The 19,972-nt window shown below is 38.8% G+C and overlaps 1 protein-coding gene across 2 annotated transcripts in view; it reads left to right on the top strand.

Annotated features, from left to right (window-relative positions):
- Window positions 1–19,972, top strand: part of LOC109407612 (solute carrier organic anion transporter family member 5A1) — a 264,098-nt gene that overhangs the window by 3,031 nt on the left and 241,095 nt on the right. For both annotated transcript variants that reach the window (XM_062850165.1, XM_029852789.2), the window contains exon 2: window positions 12,472–13,377. The gene's annotated coding sequence lies outside the window, so the exon portion shown is untranslated. The remainder of the gene's footprint in view (window positions 1–12,471; window positions 13,378–19,972) is intronic.

Below are 19,972 nucleotides of genomic sequence, written 5' to 3'. Positions count from 1 at the left end.
CAGGAGTAATTGCTAGGATTATGAAAAAAATGCCGGGGAATTTCATGAACTGCGTCGAATCTCAGAGGGAATGGGGATCAGGCCAAAGCCTACGGTTCATACAAATTTTGAAAATTTGGTATGGTTAAAAGTCCATAGACTTTTTTTAAGGGAAGAGGCGGGGGGAGGGGTGGTTCCTGAGAAGGCCAAGCATCAGTCTACGTAGTTTAAGGACAGTTCCTTTTCGCGAATCGGCCGGCCGATTGGAAACGGCTAGCAGTGCTACGCCATCCGGCAGGTTTTCAAAAGTGTGGTAAAAGTGATTTGTAATCAGAATATGCAGAATTTATCAGTAGCAATCTTTCTTCGATCCGCTGGTATTTCGGTCGGTGCTACACCATCCGGATTATTTGATTTCTCGCAAAGTTGTGGTGTATTTTCTTAGTGCCGCATCAGCAGAATTTTATTTTTCGTGTTACATCAAGTTCTCTCCACGTAGCAGTGTGAAGGATTATTTCCATCCCCACATGTGTTTTGCAGTTTTTCGGTCTTCTAGTCAGTGTTGTTTGGCTGACATAATTGGGTTATCGTCAAGTTATCGTTCAGTTATCAGTGTGCGTAAATTTATTTCGATTGAGAATAATCAACTAAGATATTTAGCTGCTAACTCAAATAGTTGTGTAAAGGATTCCACACTGATGGATTTTGGTGGAATTGATTAATTACGTGCCGGTTCTGAAGAAGTGGCGAGCAGAGGAAAATTTGGTTTTGTCAATGTTCCGTTTCTTGAATCAATGATTTGGTGGGAGCCAGTCACACCGAAATGTCTCGTGCATTTTCAAGAACGTGGATGGAGTTATAAGAAGAAAACGTGAACGTTATCAAAGATTTTGCCAGGAATAACTGTGACGGTTCGGAAACAAAGGAAGAGGAGAACTATCCACGGCTTCTTGCGGGGAGCAAAGAGACATTCAAAGTTGGAGACTCCAAATCGGATTGGAAAAACAAATGGGTGAGACCTTTCCTATATTCATTATTTGGCATACAATGTACATTCGTATATATCTTATAACATACTAACATCTGGAGCGTTTGGTACGGTATGTCCACGCATCCTTCCTCCCCTGTAGATTCGAGAACTGTTTCGACGAAATAACAAACGTTCCAAACTCGAGGCACTTCGAAGAATCATCTTTGCGGCAAATACAACGCAGTAGGCCTGGCCGCTTTGACGTTTGTGTCATATATTTGATATGCTGCAAGCCTCAATATTGACAAGAAAAGTAATTGGGCCTAATCTTACCTAATTACTTTCCAGGATGCTTTCTCGTACTGGCTGCGTTTGTATTAGATTAGATTAGATTAGATTAGTTCCTTTTCTCGAAGACGTAATCATTACAGCACATCAGGTATTCAGGATACAAGAACTACGTTTGTTTTACACTACCGCCACCTAGCGGATGGGTTTCAAAACAAAAGTTTCTCGTTCTGTTTGCTATTTGCCTGCTGAAAACGGCGTTTGTCTAGCTATTCTAAATCTCGAGATACAGGAGTTTGGAAGGAGTTTATTGTTGGCTTGTTCTGATCATGTTTCCTGAGGACAACTTCTGGGCGGGTTCTTGAAAGAATCCTGCAGGAATCTCTGCAATAATCATGGGAGAAATTTTTAACGGAAATCGGGGAGGAATTCCTGAAGGAACCTCAGGAGGAGTCGCTAAAGGAATCCCTGTAAACCTATGAAGGATTCCCGAAAGTCGTCCTTGAGAGGATTCCGGGACGAATCCAAGAAGATATACTGATGAAATCCTTAAAAAATAATACCGGAAGAAATCATTGAAGGAATTCAGAGAGAAATCTTTAAAGATATCCCCTTTCAAGCGAAATTTCTAAAGATGTTCAGAGAGGTTCCCTGAAGTAAATTCGTACACCCAGGAAGGATCGATGAAGATAACCCTTAGGTATTCTCTGAAGGAAGGAATCCTTGGAGGAATCCCTGAAGGAATCGTGAGTTAAATGCCTGGAGTTTTTCTGGATCACATCCTTGAACAGAATATCAAGAGGAATCAATGGCAGAATCCCGAGAGGAATCTTTGTAGCAATTCCTGAAGCAATCCCTGGAGAATATGGCGAATGAGGAAGCTTGGCTCGAAACAGGTAGGAAATGAAATAGATTTTATTTCATTCAAAATTATACTACTTAGAAAACTGAAATCGTTGGCAATGCAGCCTTCAACATGACCAAAATATTTGCAATTCAGAGAATTTGAAGATCGACACGTGTTTTGGAAACCAAATCAAAGTTGAAGAAATAATTTTTCTGTGTGCCGCTTTTTGTTATTATTGCTTATATGTGATAGGACGCATCTATCCTATAAATATGACGTCGTGCTCAAGTATGTAAATCCATTGTTTTTTTTTTATCTGTATTAACGGGATTTTTAGCCCTAGGCTAGTTCATCTCGAGACCCACGCTTTACTTCCCTTTCGAAGGAAGAACTCACATTTTGCGAGTTTGTCGGGAGTGGGATTCGATCCCAGGTCTTCGGCGTGATAGTTAAGTATTCTAACCATCACACCAGGTCCGCTTTCCTAATCCATTGTTTAACTTTGGCACATACCATAGGTTCCAAATGGTCAGCGAACAAGGTGGAAAAACAAACCAGATGAATTACGCAGAAAGCTGTCTCAACACAACCAAATAATCTTTTGTGCGCCTGAACGTTTACCAAACGTATCCTTTGGAGTTTATCCTTCCACTAACAACACCCAAATTTCCGTGACACCTAGGCCTGAGGGATCGTGGAACTGTCTACACCACACGCATACCAGGAACCTAAGTATTATCGTACTTGCATGAACCTAAAATCTTTTTCCATAGGGTTTCAGTTTATGGTCTAACCTTTCAGAAAAGCCTTACTTCAAAATATTCTATCGGTGAAAATTGAAATAAATCAAGTTTGAAGATTTTCTATCAAATGAGGTATATTCAGAACATAATTTTTACGTATTGTTATGCTTAGACCTATCTGTAGAGTCTCGTAGCCACACAATTCTCAATCAGTTATTACATGAAGCATACCTGCTTTATGACTTACTTTTGTGGACTCACATTTACGTCGTAAATCAATGCCGAACGGAGAATTTACTTCCACGTGACCCGGTCGTTTATCAAACACCGTTAGCCGTTTAGAACGTTCAGTCGCATTATATTCTATACACGTAGTTGCAAATAGCTATGTACCATTTGCGTTACCGATTACCAACCCAACATCTACCTTGGCTCTTTAAAGGAGAAAAACGACAATAATCTTCCGGCATCCGATTGATATAACCAGCCCAAGCAAGTCTGCCGTAATCTATATAAGATCATTTTTTTCAGTAAACCACAATATGAACATTACATGGCACGACTCATGAAGTAACACTTAACAAATGATTAATAATTTTATGCTAGATATACAATTTCGATGGATGTTTATGCAAATAATGATATTACGATTAGAATACTTTGATTTAACCATCCCGAAGTTGTGCTGTGGTATTTTATATAACACGCTTAAACTAACTCACATGTTATTCCGTTTAACCGTGGTGCTGGTAGTAGTGATCAACCACGCGACTAGCGGAAGGATAATCGTTTAATGAACTTGATAAATTCCAATAAAATCTAGCATAAGATTGATAACTTTGCTGTTAAGGTAAGATAATTTGTGTAATAACAACATTACATTTCTGCCATGTTTGTTTTTATGTATTGAATTCCATGAGTGTACTCAGCATGTAATTTAGTCGCTTTGTCAATCCAAATGCTTGCGTGGTAGTGATTTGTTTCCAAATTTATTTTGTTAATAATTTGTGAGAACTGTAAACAATTGAACTAAATACGGGTTCCTTGCAATAGGTTTCATGAGACTTTGATTGTAAAATTCAATATTCGTGAAAAAATGTTTATTCTATGTACCAGTTTTTTAAAAATTTGATGAAATATTTGGGTGCGTTAGTGGAATATCTGTAAGTAAAAGAATATTTTCTAGTCATATAAAGTACGAGACACTGAAGACATTTTTACAGTTGACGTCGGCAACCGAAGCCGAACGCGGTGGCTGTAAAACAAAACGAACACACTCGACATTAGAGCTTAGGGGTCAATTGCACGCTTGCTACTCGCATGGGCATGTGTCTTGGGATTCCTTAGGATATTTAAGTCCAACCCTTTTACACTGTACACACAAAACATATATGGAATCAAAATTTCAAATAGGGCTCATCTGGTAACATTTTATCAAAATGAATACTGTAAACGTAATAAATGTTTTGAATCAACAAAATCAAATATGTGAACATCACTCATGAATCAATTATTAACCGCTTAATAAATTAAACAGATCCATATAATAGAAAATAATAACCTGATAAATGCTAAAACTTAAAACAAGTTACAGTTAAAAAGTTACATTATTGTGTGGCAAATATTTTAATACGTAATTAAAATCATGCATAGGCAAAATAACCGATGGCTTCTCATCAATTTCATTCCAAGTTTCATTCAAGTAAAAGGACGATAAGGTTATCGTCAGAAGTTGACGTTTAAAATTGGGTTTACACAGATAAATTGGTCAATCCAAATGCCTAGCCATCAAGCAGTCTGTTTGCTGGTGTCTAATTCAGTATGCGTCGAGAGCTCGGCACGGTCGCACGCTCCACGACCAACTGCGCCGATGACGCAAGGTAGGGTATACTGATATATGTTGCCCTTTACTGGCATTTACCAGATTAGCTGGTATGTCATAAACATACAGAAAAACTTGTAAGGTACACCGGGGCAAATTGAAACGGGTGGGGTAAGATGAAACAGCGGGTTAACATGATGTTTTCTAATGATGATAAACAATTGGGTTGCCATAACACATAGTTTTTGATTCAAACAATCTTTTAGAGAAGGATAAATTTCCAAATAGTATTGAAATCAATTTCAAAACTTCGCGTTTCAACTTGCCCCGGTGTACCTTAGTTAGAAGACACTGAATGTTGCTAATTGACAAATTAGCCTGTGTGGTAGTGGTTTGTGTTCAGATCTACCTGTAAGAACTTTGTAAACATCTTTTGTTCTCACGTATATGGATAGGCTTGCAGAAGGTTTCGTGAGACATTTTTTGGACAACTCAATGGCTTGCCTCGTCCTCTGCTATACCGTGTGCCTCATCACACACACATTGCTGCTCTCGTTTATGCTTCTCAGTGGTTTTCCACCCAATGATTACCATGACGATGGCATAACTTAAGCTAACCACGTAAATAAAATTAGATGGAATCTGCCATATTGTGGTAGGGGTAAAGAAGATGGCTGGTGTGGAAATCGCAACGGCGAATGTTTATGTTATTTAAAATATTAAACAAATATTCACACCGTCTTCAGCAGAGGATGAACAGACTGACATTACTACCACTAAATATCAGACAACACACAAAACCTACACAGATACGCATAATGAGAATCACACGTCATTGAAGTTTACCACATTTTAGTCACTTGCAGCTATGACGGTTTACAGGATATATCATGTAACATCTCTGAGTCATGCTGAATTACATGACATATAATGGAAATTTACATGAGATTTACAAGATATGTCATGAAAACTTCTGTGAAATACCACGCTCCAATTATATGCACTATATGTCACTGAAATTTACACTATTTTTTTGATCTGTGTAGTTAGGAAGTTGTTTTACGAAAAGTGTCTTCCGAGTCTCACTCTATGTCTTACTAAATATACACCTACACTCAGGAAAATTGCCTCATACTTAATGGCAAATATCCATGTGCCAAACCACATCCAAAGTATATGCAACCAATACCCGATTACGCAGGCAAATTAGCACATGAACAGTATATGTTCTAAATTGTATGAGTCGCTGCTGTATGGTGCCTCATCAAAAGTATGAGTCGCACTTATGGAAAACATTTGTTTACCCCCATTGCAAAAATCCATGTCCCGGACACATAGAAGACATGAAGATTTTTTTCCCAGTGTAAACGTTTAACACCACTAACCGTACGACCATGGCAGACTCCCTTGGGCTGAACATATAACACAGATACCGGAGAAAAGACAAGTGAATACAATGTTCAGAAAACTAAGAAGAGGCCATCGGGTATGTGACATGTCACACATGATGCCTTGTTGTTTGCAGTTTTGGTTGATCATCAAAATTATGTTCTGAATATTCCTCATTTGATAGAAAATCTTCAAACTCAATTTATTTCAATTTTCACCGATAGAATATTTTGAAGTAAGGCTTTTCTGAAAGGTTAGACCATAAGCTGAAACCCTCTGGAAAAAGATTTTAGGTTCATGCAAGTACGATAATACTTAGGTTCCTGGTATGCGTGCACCATTTATACGTATCCAAAACTAAGCATCTTTTCCCATCCCTCAGCAGTCGCAGTCGTGGCCAGGACAGTTCTCGATCATTGGAGGATTGCGTGAGTCTTGTCTAAGAGTCTGAGATTAGTCCCGAATCTAGGACTGTACCACCTACGAGTTTGTGCGCCTCGCCTAATGCCAATGCTAATAAATAATTCGCTATTAAATTATTGACTATTTTTGTATATGAATCACATAAGCCGGGTTACATTCGTCATGAAAAGCTTGGGATTTTTTTTCGCTTGGATGGATTTACATCGTGGAGTTGCTTCTTCACTGCAGTTGGAATACCGAATCAATTACCTGCATGAACTCCGCGTGGCGGCAATTATTCCCAACTCCACCAAAATAATAATCACCTTGTATTATTCGTACGTACAGCTTATGCTTATGCCATACGTACATCCGTTATAATTTGTAGCATACCAAACTACTCGTCATTATTTTGGCTTTTGCAGAAAAACCCCATAGTAAACGCGCCTTGTTTGTTCCCCTTCACCTAGCCACAGAAAAACGTCATCACCGCGCGTCGCGTCTATCGATCGACGTCAACTGCTGCTATACGTCTGTTTGGATTTGATGTAAGACAATCGTAACTAGTTCGATTCCTCGCGGTCGCATCGTCGTGTCGGCGTATCGTGGGCGGCGACGATCAACTTTCGTATAAACTGGCGAAACTCGTTGATTAAACTAACTAGTGCATTCGAAATCGATGTACGCTTTTGGACGTAGTGCCGGAATTTCCATTGCAGAGCCAGCGGGTCAAAGTTGTTGCTCTGGTTTTATTTGGACGAATTTTCACGGCTTGCGAGTTGATCTTGTGGTTGATGCTGATGATCTTTCCAATGCAGCACAGCTTCAGCTCAATCCGATCCACCACCGGCGTTGGTGTGAGTGTGATTGTGATTACACCACATACAAGCTTGAAACAAATGCGTCCAGTATTATCTGTAGTAGGGGAGCAAGGGGCAAAATATGTACATCCTTTATTGTTTTTTCCTAGTGTTTTTCTGTCCAAATAAACATTATTTTCATTCGGACTTGCTTCAGCAATCATAGTTTTAACTTAGTTCCATAAGAAGCTTATTGATTAAACATATAAAGCACGATGACATTTCTGGCCTATGGTTTCAGAATACATGCTTTACTAGAAATTTCATGTAAAATTTAAATTGTGATAAATACGGCTAGTGCTGAAATAAATTGAAATAAGAATTTATAGAGACAATTCTGATAATTGTTTTAGAAGTAGGAATAGTTAAAAAATAACACAGTTTGGTTGAATTTTCAACAAAGTTCTTCAATTTTCTAAGGGACTTCGGTTGAACTCAAAGAGAAATCATAAGCAGATTTTCTTGGAAAAATATGTTAAAATCTCCGGAAGAACATTTGGAATCATGTTTAACAAACAGGACAAATGACTAATGAATTTTGGTTTTTCAGTTTGCTGAAGCCTTTCTTCATTTTAAGACTAATGATACATACATACAATTATTTGCTCAATGTAACATTTAAGATAAGCCATAAAACATTATGTAGTACGGCCTAAAGGGTGATACGATCAAAATTTGGTCACACAATTTGTTTCATAACTTGAGACTGCGTACACCAAAACAGCTGATTTTTGGACCAGTAATGGTACATTATATGTAGCTTATGCCATAAAATTTTCATCAAAATCGGTTAAGTATTTGCGGAGATATTGTGAATCCTGAAAACTGCAATTTGAAAATTTTGTACATAGAGGATTAAAAAATAAGAACACATTTTACTCTTTTATTTATAGAGCCAGAAATACTGAACCAATTTCAATGAACATTTTTCTGTATGTGAAGTTATGCATATCGAAATGTTGTGTAAAAATTTCATTCAATTTGATCCAGTCGTTACAAAATTATATTTGTTTAAGTGGCACCCGATCAGTTTTTATCATATTCAAACTGCTACAACTTTGAAAGTAAAAGTATTCATACAAAATGGCTCAAAATTTTACTAAGAACGTATTTTGATAAAAATCGGAGCAGTTTTGGTAGTTCTTTAATCAAAATCGGGCTTTACTGACCTTAAATTTCCGAAAATTTACTATGGAGCGCCTTTGTACAAAATTTTAAAAAGGTAGGTCGATGGTTTTATCTATATATCAACCAATACTTAATCGATTTTGATGAAAATTTTATGGTATAAGCCACATATAATGTAGCATTACTGGTCCAAAATCAGCTGTTTTGGTGTACGCAGTCTAAAGTTATGAAAAAAAATGTGTGACCAAATTTTGGCCGTATTACCCTTTAGAGTACGGCACAATACTCGGTTTGTGGCTGCCGCTTTCCATCCTCGGTAACGCCCAATGCTTGCCAAGTCACGCTCAACCTGGTCCGCCCATCGTGCTCTCTGTGCTCCACGCCTTTTTCTGCTAACCGGATCGGTCATGAACACCAATTTTCCAGGGTTGTTATCCGGCATTCTTGCAGCATGCCCTGCCCTCAGCATTCATCCGGTTTTGGTCGGAATTGCCATCTTTTGAATTCCGAAGACCATTTTAAAGTGATTTTAGAAGATATCTTTCAAATTTTTATTTTCAGAATAACGTTTTAAAACTAGAAACTGTTAGCCATGAATACTCTACAAAGTATGAAAAAACCCTAAATCTCTTTGCAGGTTATTTTTATGCACTTTTAGTTTATACGTACACCTTTTTATGCCCTCCATAAAAAGTGGGAGATTGCATAAGAAAATGCTGTTGGCGGTAACTATAGCATCGGACTACGGAGGCCAGACGGTGTTTATAATGGAGGTTTCAGGGGGTCGCAAGTTATTTCAGCGAGGTACCAGGATCTCAGAGAATACCCCTGGGTCCCAGAGTTTTTCAATAGGTATCAGATGATCTCAGGGACGTTTAAGGGAGTTTCAGGGTTCGCTTCAGAGGGGGGATTCAGAGAGTGTCATGAGCGCTTTAGGGGGCTCAGTGGCATTTAAGAGGGCCTCAAGAGGATTCTAGCGGGCTTCAGAGGCGCTTCTGGGGGTCTCAGGGGATTACAGGGGAGTTCCAGTTGGTCGCAGAAGTATCTCAGGAGTACCAGGAACTCTCAAGGATGTTTAAGAGGGTTTCAATGGCAACCTCTAGGGTGCTTTAGGGGATCTCAGATGCGTTTCATAGGAGTCTCAGAGCGTATAAGCGAGTCTTTGGAGCATTTCAGGGGATCCAAAGGGGGCATTTTCGTGGGTCTGAGGAGATTTTCAAAGGCATTGCAGAGAGTTTCAGAGGATTTTGGACGGGTTTTGAAGGCGTTATATGTGCGTGTTTTGTGGTTTCGGAGGGACTCAGACAGATTCATTTGTAATAAGTTAAATTCACTCGATATGAACTCGCTTCAGAAGCATTTTTATATTTGTTCTACCTGAAGCTTTGTTGAAATATGTATTGGAATAGCGTAATAGGCAATACAACTCTCCACGGCGTGAGTGTAATGTATGTTGGGGAGTTCCTTCTTAGCTCTCTCACGGCTTTAATATGCGTGTGCTACCCTTTTGTTTTTGAGAGATCTTTTATAGTCTTTCATAGCATGATTTTGAACTAAATAGTAGCATGTATATGAAGCTCTTTGCAATTGAATGATTCCATCCTTGGTCTCAACTCAACTTGCGCGATCCTTCCACCAGATGCGTTAGTGTTCGATCGCTTTGACGTTTGCCAGTGTACACGTTGCTAAATGACGCAAAAGAAAATTACAGGCGATTTGTAAAGTGGTGTGCATGTTAGACAAATCGAAATCCATCATGGCTGACATATCTCACACGATTATTCCAACAAGTGGCAGTGTGCGCATGAAAAAGACACCGGGCAAAAACTTTTGATCAACTTCCTCTAAGAGTTACGTCTGTTTGTCTGTGGTATTACGTAGAGTCCGAGGGAGTTGTTGAGTAATTTTGGAGGCATTTTTGGAAGATTTAGAACATTTTCGGTGGGTTTCAGAGGTATTACGGAGGTGCTTTTGGGGGCTTCGGGATGCTGGGTCATTAGGCCAAAGGCCATTAGGCCGAATGGTCATTAGGCCGAATGGTCGCTAGGCCGAATGGTCTTTAGGCCGAATGGTCACTAGGCCGAATGATCATCAGGACGAATTGAAAGTCAGCCGTTATGAGCCTGTAAAAGGATCTGTTGTTGTTATCTTTTCCAACAATTTTTGCCAAAAACTAGTTTAACAATGAAACTTGAATGAATAGCCTATGTTTTAAAAAAGGAAAAATTTATGAATTGAATATCAGCAGTTTCAGCGCCAAAAACTATTTTAGCAATGATACTAGAAAGAACAGCCTATGTTTAAAAGAAGGAAAAATTCCTGGGTAAAATATCAGTAGATTCAGCATCAATAAAGTATCTTCGTGCCTGTCACACGATATGCACAAGCAAAATGGTCATTTGCAGAGTAAGCTCTCAGTTAATAACTGTGGAAGTGTTCAGATGAGAAGCAGGCTTTGTCTTAGTGAGGACGTAACGGCAAGAAGAAGAACCAATGACCATTCGGCCTGATGATCATTCGGCCTAATGACCATTCGGCCTAATGACCATTCGGCCTAATGACCATTCGGCCTAATGACCATTCGGCCTAATGGCCTGACACCTTACTCAGGTGTTTTCGGGGGTTTCGGAGGGCATTGATAGAAAATTGTAAAAATTGCAGGAAAGCAGACACAAACGAAAGACAAACCAAACCCACTCGTGAACACTGAATCAAAATTCAACCACCATGCAACAATGGACAATGCCGCAACCTGCATTTGTAGCGACAACCCATCCAATGCGACTTAAGTTTATCCTAAGTTAAACAGAATATGATAAAGATCGTTCACCACGAGTTTTTTTATGGGATGAGATCCGTGGCTGTCTTAGCGGGATTTCGGAGACATATAAGGAAGTTTAGGAGGATATTAAGTGATTCCTTCTCAAAAACCATTGAAACCCCGTAAAACGTCCCAGCAATGTCTTGATACGCCCTTGAAATCTCCATAATACCATTGAAATGCCCTTGAAATTTCTGTAATCCATTTGAAAAGCCTCTGAAACCTCTGAAATGCTTCTGAAATGCTATCAAATGATCCTGAAACCTTCAAGAACGCCCCTAAAATGTTCCTGAAAATCACTGAGATGCCATGAAACGCCCCTGAGACTCTTCTGAATAGTTCTTGAAGCCCCTTTAAACGTCCCTGAAACCTCTTAATACTATTGAAACGACCCTGAAATCCTCAAAATCCCATTAAAGCCAACAAAACCTGACACACGATAGAAGCTTAAAGCAATGGTGATCGATCAAGTTCCAGAGCGGTAAAATTCCGGAAGGGTTTTTCCACAGTTACCGAATCCCAACCGTTAACTGCTGTGCGGGAAAACTCCATCCGTCCGACAATCATTGTTCGATAAAACAACACTGGACGAAAAATCGGCAATAATCGAGTCCCTGAAAAAGGTCCTAAATGAGACCGAAACGTCGGACAAGATTAAATAGCTGTATTTGAATTTTGTCAAGACTGGAAGAGCCATTTTCAAGCTAAAATCTATCACAGTCGAATCCAATTTACAAAACCTGACAGACCGCCCTTAAGAGGTTCCAGAAATTCTCTGAAATAGCCCTCTGAAACGCTTCTGAAGTTCCGTGGAACCCCCTCTTTTTGGCTCTCTGGGAACTTCCTGGGAACCCCCTTGGGCCCAACTCAAAGGCCCAAGAACAAGACCTCAATTCATCAAATAACGAAAAGTCACGCAACTGCTTTCAGTTTACTAACCTTGTACTATTAGCTTCGAGTTTGAAAACAAATTCGCTTGTAATTAAAATGATTTCCGATAAGATTTAAACAATATTGTTGATGTAATGCGCAAAGTTCTGACCCATCTTCAAGAAATTCTAGGAGGGGCATTTGCTTAGTCATATAGCATTTAAGCTATGTTAGTTTATTAGCTACCATACTGTTGTTTTGTCCCCAGACTACCCTACTTCGTTTCAGCTGTTTTTTTGATTCGTTTTGTTTTTCTCTCTCTCTGTCTCTTGGTTCGATTTTTATTCCACAGAATAATAGCTGACGGTGTGGTGCAATATTCGCAGTCGCCGCCGTTTGTGAAACCATCGTCCACCGCAACAACACGACGACGACGCGACCGACGCTAGCAGTTGACGACTGTGTGCTGCTCTGTATGTGCTTGCCAGAAGCCAGTCAGCGTCCAAACGTCGAGGAGAGACTAGGCTGTGCGCGGCGGTGTTTATTCCACCGAGGCCCACGCGAACGCGATCGTAATAATCCGTAATACGTCACGCGGCATTTACTGGAGTCTCGCTCGAGTCTATAACACAACACGTTGCGGCTGCTGTCGCTGCTAAACGGTATAGGTACGAACACAACTCGATCGAATCGGCCGCGGCGGGTGGAAGAAGATGTTGGTTGGCGGTGAGTGGAAGCTGAAGTTCAAATGAACGAGTGCAACTTGGTTTGGTGCTGCTGTTGAAACCGAAGTTCGGAGTGAGACAAGAAGAATCGACAAAAAAAAAATCCAAACCGTACGAAAGAGTTGTCTCGGAGATTTCTGGCTGTGATTCGTCGTCGTCGGATCAGGCAATCTTTGCAAAGTGCCCTCAAAGTTAAGCGATTCTTGTTGGTCGGTTCGGTGGATGGAGTGTCGAAAGAAGGGCAGAAATTAAATCTGAAGAAAATTAAGTGCTGAGGCAATTCAGTGTGGGGTTTCGTCGTGCGATTCCAAAGAATAGTTTCGACAGAAAGTTTATTGCCACGGAAGAATGAGTGGAGCTGGAGGGGTGAATCAAGAGAAGAAGAATAAAGGGGAAAACTTGTGAGAAAGATTGTGCAAACCAGAATTGAGTCGGTACCCTGATTGAACAAAAGTTCAATTCGAGAAGAAAGGAACAAGGAACAAATGTTGTAGCAACTATCTTGGTGGAGTTTGTTTTCAACGAATGAAAAGGTAAGTTTTTGGTTGATTTGAAAACTATTATGCTTAAACTGTTTTCATGTGTCTGTATGTATGTAAACCTGTATAGAAAGTGAAGCAAATTTTTCTCATTTTGTTCTTATCTACTATGGAACTATGAAACTATTTAAAAATCTCAAACTAATGGTTCACTCGATTATTTTTTTTTTTATTTTGATTCACGTTTATTAACAAAAGTTATACTTTTTCAAACCATGCAGGATTTCTTGAAAAAAATATTTTTATCAAATAATAACTCTAAGCCCTACAGAAACCACTGTAGAATATATTAATAAATTTAAAATGTGTGATCTTATAGGAAATTCTCACGATACTTCTTAAAACATTGGTTTCACTAACTTTTGCAATCTTTTCATGAAATCTTTAAACAAGTCTTAAAAACCTTCCCAGCTCTATTTTTTTTCTAAAGTAATTTATATTTGCACTTGCCTTTCCGAGAACTTCTAATTATTTGCCTTTATTTATTTTTAGAAGTATTTCTGGTAGTAGAAAGATTGACAGAAAATTTCATGCAAAGATTTCCTGTAAATGGTTGAACTTTGAATTGTTAGAAAAACGGCAGTCATTGAATATTTTTTTTTTTATCTGTATTAACGAGATTTTTGGCCCTAGGCTAGTTCATCTCGGGACCCACGCTTTACTTCCCTTCCGAAGGAAGAACTCACATTTTGCGAGTTTGTCGGGAGTGGGATTCGATCCCAGGTCCTCGGCGTGATGGTCAAGTGTTCTAACCATCACACCAGGTCCGCTCCACGTCATTGAATATTATTAAAATTAGTTTTCCAAAAATCTGCTCAAATAAAACATCAAACTATCACTGAAACTTCATAGAGTCCAACGGCACACTAATCGTCGTGCCGATAAGTCATCGGATAGACAGTGCCCGAAGCTCACGGCAATTCTAAAACAATTCCTCTTCCGGTCCCACATTCATGCACATTGCACACAACAAAGATGTGTAAATGTTCATCTAATTCCATCTGAAGGAGATTTATATTGTGAAAAGTAACAAGCCATGTGCATTAGTGGAATGGAGTTCAGTTCTGTGCCTTCGGGGACGGAGATGGTCAAGTGGCTACGTAGTTTGGAGGAAAGAAGTGCCCGTCTAGCGATTTTGGAGTCGTGAGTTCGAATCCCACTGGAGCATGTGGATTTCTCTTCGCAATTGCAGTATCAATTGGTTCATTGAACACTTGTTTCTATAGTGTGCATGAATTTCAAAGCAATTAAACTTAAAAACTCTTTATTGGAAACTTTAAATTCACAAGAAATTCTCTCATATTATCATAGTTTTCTGTCAAGTTATTGTTAGGTCAAAATACCGCTAGATTTCTGTCAAGTATCTCACCTGAATGGCCATTGAAAATTATTTTGAAATCTCCTTCTGAATTCTACCGAAATCTACTTGGTTTGCACAGGATTCTTTAAGATTAAGAGTAACAATGTCTCCAAAAGTATGACATATTCGATACAATGTTTTACTTTCGTTGTACCGATCATTGTTGTTCAAATCACAGAGTGATTAAACGCAAAAACTCTTGATGTTTCACCTTAAAAGCTTCGTAAAAACTTAAATCTTACTGCTATTATGATTTCATTCCTATCGCAAATCAACATCATTACATTGTGGCAGTTCCGTTTCAGCTCTGTCAAATTTCGTTCCAAGCTTGTGGCCTTCCGAGCCAACCAAAAACAAACAATTTCAATTTTCTTCAACGACTGTTTACATGGAACTTTGTTTGCTTCCGTTATCTCCGTACCCTAGCACTTTGACTTGAGTTGCTGCAGCCTTGCCTGAACACTTACACGTACCGGAAGCTGCCAAGAGCAGCAACGCCATCGCATCGTCGTCACTTTGCATGGTACTTCCATCTTCTGGTTGGGGTAAATTCTTCTCGTCAAATGGAAGGCTTCAAGATAACGAAGCTTACAGTCGTGTTTTAGTGGTGCTGTCGCGCAGTTGAAAAGATGAATTATAAGGACTCTTTCAAAGGTTTTATCAAGTCAAGCTCATTATCATTTTTATTTTTTGTAAAATATTGCTGTCCCATATATTTTTTCTATCATAAATGTTTTATTCGATATTGTGGTTTAATAGTTTTCTGTCTAAAACAAATTTTCGTTCAAACAGAATACATTCGTTATGCAGAATAGATTAGTGATTCTGCAGAAGCAATTTTAATTGTTACTGGCTTAAAAACTTAATTCAAAATTCCCAATCAACGATAGTGTCTATCACGATTTTGCTGACTCTGCGAATATCTGTCTTTTTGCGTCGACTAATAACTCAATTGTTCTATATTTATATCATTAGGTACACTAGCTCACTAGATGTCACACACTAGCTTATTCACGTCCATTGCTTTTTGCACAGGCGGTGATTGCCGTGCCAAACGTGGAAGGTGAAATTGGGTACGGTCTCGAATGGGTTTCCCTTCGCGGCGGAGACGCATATGCTGCTGCTGTTGCACTTAGGTCGTCCCATTCGTCATTACACTATTGAGTACATACGTATAGTTTTCTTTTGTTTTCACGTCAACCTTTTTTCCCCACTCCCTCTCTGTGGCTCCTTTGCGTGCATCTCTCATTATCTTGCGGGTATGTATTTTGAAATCGTGTTTTCTGTTGATGGTGCTCGCGTCGGTCGGTCGGTTGGTCGGTTATGTAACACTGCAAGTCCCCAGTCCTGCGTGATTTTCCCGCACTCAAAATAACGCCGTTGAATTGTATCTCCTCGCGAGTTTTTCTCCTCTTTGCATTTAGTACATGGCCACACTCTGGGTTGCTTCTTATGTACCTACCCGCAGTATTCGGTGCACTTTCTTGACCATGTTCAACGAGAAACAAAGGGAAGCACTTCTATTCCTTCGTTGTTGTTGTTGACACAGAGATTGGAGCAAGGTTTTACTCTATGAGCTGAGCTAGCATCGTCTTGAGTTTGGCCTTCGTTCTAATTAAATAAACCGAATAGAGGGATTTCAGTAAATAAACAAGTCAGTTGAGAACGTTGGTTGAATGTGTTTTCACGTGGTTTCACAGTTAGAATATTTGCATTCTACATGTTTACTTCTGTTATGGCTAAAGAAGAATACTCCATTTCAAAATAGGTTGAATCAAATACTAACGGCTTGATCAGTCCTAAGCTTTTCTAAGCGTTTTACTACGTAGTAGGGTATATGTACCATTCCTTGGCCTAATTTGCAAGCCGCCTTTACAATTTTGACCAGAACTCATGAATTAATACCACTAGAAATAATATGTTGATCCTATTACACACTCTAGGCAATGCATGTTTCACCAATTGGAAGTAAACTAACGTAAATATTCAAGAATTTACTTAATTAAGTTGAAAAGATTCGATGCGATGGTATGCAACGTTGGTCTATGGTACAAAAATTGGCCTATTAGTGGATACAACGTTGGCCTATTGCTTTCCGTGCACTACAACCACTTATTATCTCATTTTTTCAATATTTCTGCTGAAGTATTATCTCTGTTTGTTCACCAATCTTACTTGTAAATTACATTTTTGGAGCCAAATTTTCAAAAAACTGTAAATAAATTACTTAAACTAAAGTTCTTTCTTAATTTATTAACGAAAACATCTCAACCTTATTATTCTGTTATATTTTTACAGTCACCGTACACAAAATCTTTCTTCCTGTTCGTTCTTTCTGGTTCTTACGCAAGCAATGTTTTTGACGTCACTTTATCGGTGTTGTTGACCTCACTTTACTGATGGGCCAAGATTTGGGTACATAGTGAAAAAAATGTCCTCAATATTCGGCCCACATTCAATTTGTAAAATATTTATTATTCGTTGAAAACAAATATACAAGTTCAAAATAGCGTCTTTGACCGTCGCATCAAATGTTGTGTTATTGAAAAGTCAGTTCGAAATGTTCTAGAATCATGCTATTTATGATCATGTGTATAGACTACCCACTAAGCCGAAGCATCATTGCGTCTACAAAAGCTAAACAAAGTGACATTTTTATTCAATTTTAATGCTCCAAAGTGCTCAAATTGAAACGAAATGTTACAGTTGTTTGCCGCATAGCTTTTCCGATATCCAGTTATGCGTGTTTCTTTGAGTTTTTGGTTAGATTTGAGATAGGCCGAACGAGGGGACTATGCCAACGAAGCATCCCGATACCCTACGTACAATTTTATACGTATAATGCCGTTGAAAGATGCCAAACTTCCATTCTTTCATTGATAAATCGCCTCATTTGTTAGGTATTTAAACCTCCTAAGATGTTGAGCTAAGCGCACCACTACAGCGTAGTGCACGTTCAGCGAGCCTATCTGAGTTATATTGACCCCAACATCCTGTAGGGTTAAAGTGGTAACAGAAACTAATCACTATTTGCTTGATTATTCAGCATAATCACGAAACTAATCCATTGTTATCGATTTTAAGCAATTTTGAAAGTTGGTTCTTAAAACGAAAGTGGCGCAGAAAGGCCCTTCGCCATATGTAAGATGCCACTTTTTGAAAACATTAAAAAATTACGTCCATCAACATGGATAGCGTTTTAGCACCAACAACCATGCGCCTCCATGTGTTTCTCAATATCTTTGGAAACTCTTGGCTGACAAAAAAATCCCCCAAGAGAATCTTAATTGTAAGCCGAGAAAAAACTGGAAATTGCCAATTTTCATCCGGAAACCAAAGGTTTTTTGTGGGTTTGCCTGCCTGGCTTCTAGAAGGATGTTTTAAGCAATATCTTGACAACATTCACATATAGTAATGATCAAATAACACTTAGGAATGAGCCCTTTTTCGGCATTATAAACTTTGTTCTTCTAAGCTCTCTGTTTTGCGCTAGCTTCTTCTTCTTCTTCTTTATGGCTCAACGTTCACATTGGAACTTAGCCTGCCTCTCTTCAACTTAGTGTTCTTGGAACACTTCCACAGTTATTAATTGAAGGGCTTTCTTTGCCTGCAATCGCATGAATTTGTACATTGTCTGGCAGTGCTAGAAAGAAGTTAGTAATTCTTTCGAATGTGTTTCGGATTGACCACTAAATAAGGATTAATATCACCAATGTAGCGATATTACAAAGTAACGGGCCACGCAAATCTCAGAAGAGCCGACAGAGTTTGGGGGAAGTGCAAGTATTTTTCAGATTGTGCTTCTTAGTGGTTCAATCACTGAAGTATTAACAGAACCCAGACAACCAATTTGCACGTATAATTATGTCCATGCTCTACGTACTTATATGCGGTAAAGTTACATCGCATAATACATGCATTGACGAAAAACTAATAACACCATGACTTAAGGTGATATCTTATGCGATGGATGCACGATGTGCACTATTGCGAGGTAATATAGCACCTTATGCGACCTAATAAAATCGAAGAAAAAACAAATATTGCCACTTGAGTATCGAAATAATAACCTTTGGATTATGAAGTCATATTCACACTTAATACCAAACACTACTTATGAAATACACGGTGTTTGTTGAATGCACTTCTATGGCTAGCACCAACCAATGATTATCATGTAAACAAAACAAAAATGATGACTTTGTAACTTGTTTTGAAACCATAATGATGGTTGTTCACTTTCTTGTAGCTTTTTGGCACTGCATCTACAGTCCAACAGCATCTTTTTCATTGTTATCACTTATCTTATCGCAAACAAAAACGATCCAAGCCAACAAATTGATTCACATAACTCTGCTGCAACTGTGCTAAGTGAACTCTTATTCGTCCTGAACACATTGTATAAGATGCACCAAATATGCTCTATTCGCACAAATTTGGAGGCCATATACGTACATTTTGAGAAAACCACTTTTTGCTATACAACTTCAGGCGAATTCATTTGGCATGTAATATAACTTCTTTTTATAACTTTGTTTGGCAGTATATACGATTTCCTTTTTACATGTTCAAATATAAAAAAAAGTTTGCAAGCCTCGATTTTCCTACCTGCAGCTCATTAATCAGATACCCTACCACTGTGTCAATCACTGACTGTTATAGGACGTGAAATATAAGCAATTATCAATAACTAGAAGGCTGGTCTGAATGGCTACAAGTACCAGTATTGGGTGATAAAATTGTGCACCCAAACCCAGCTAACAAATTGGCTGATGTTACTCTGTCGCAACTCAGTCATGGATATTTATTAATTCAAAAGGGAATGTTGAAAATGGACAATACCATTTTGAAACATTTAATTCTAGGTGAATTCATTCGGCGTTTTATATAATTTCAAGTATAACTTGGTTTGAGCCTTTATATGATTTCGTTTTCACAAACAATAAAATGACAACAAGTCGTGTCCGAGTCTTGAAGTATGAGTTTTTGCAAAAAAGGTGATGAAAATTCAAGCAAAGTGTGAAATTGATGTTGGTGTCTGCGTGAATTTCTTTAATTATGTGGATATCAAGCTATGTAGAAGCTGAATACAGAAATCGTTCAGGGAACGAGAGAAACATCTTCTTGAACAGCGCAGCTGCTGATCCGCGATACGGCTGGGCTGGTTTTTGGACAGAGCTGCCCTTGAAGCTGCCAGTAGGACATTCAGGTAGCTGAATGTAATAAAAT

The sequence above is a fragment of the Aedes albopictus genome, chromosome 2 (assembly GCF_035046485.1).
Source record: "Aedes albopictus strain Foshan chromosome 2, AalbF5, whole genome shotgun sequence".
Lineage (NCBI taxonomy): Eukaryota > Metazoa > Arthropoda > Insecta > Diptera > Culicidae > Aedes > Aedes albopictus.
The sequence above is the reverse complement of the archived record's forward strand: the minus strand, read 5'-3'. Positions and strand labels throughout refer to the sequence as shown.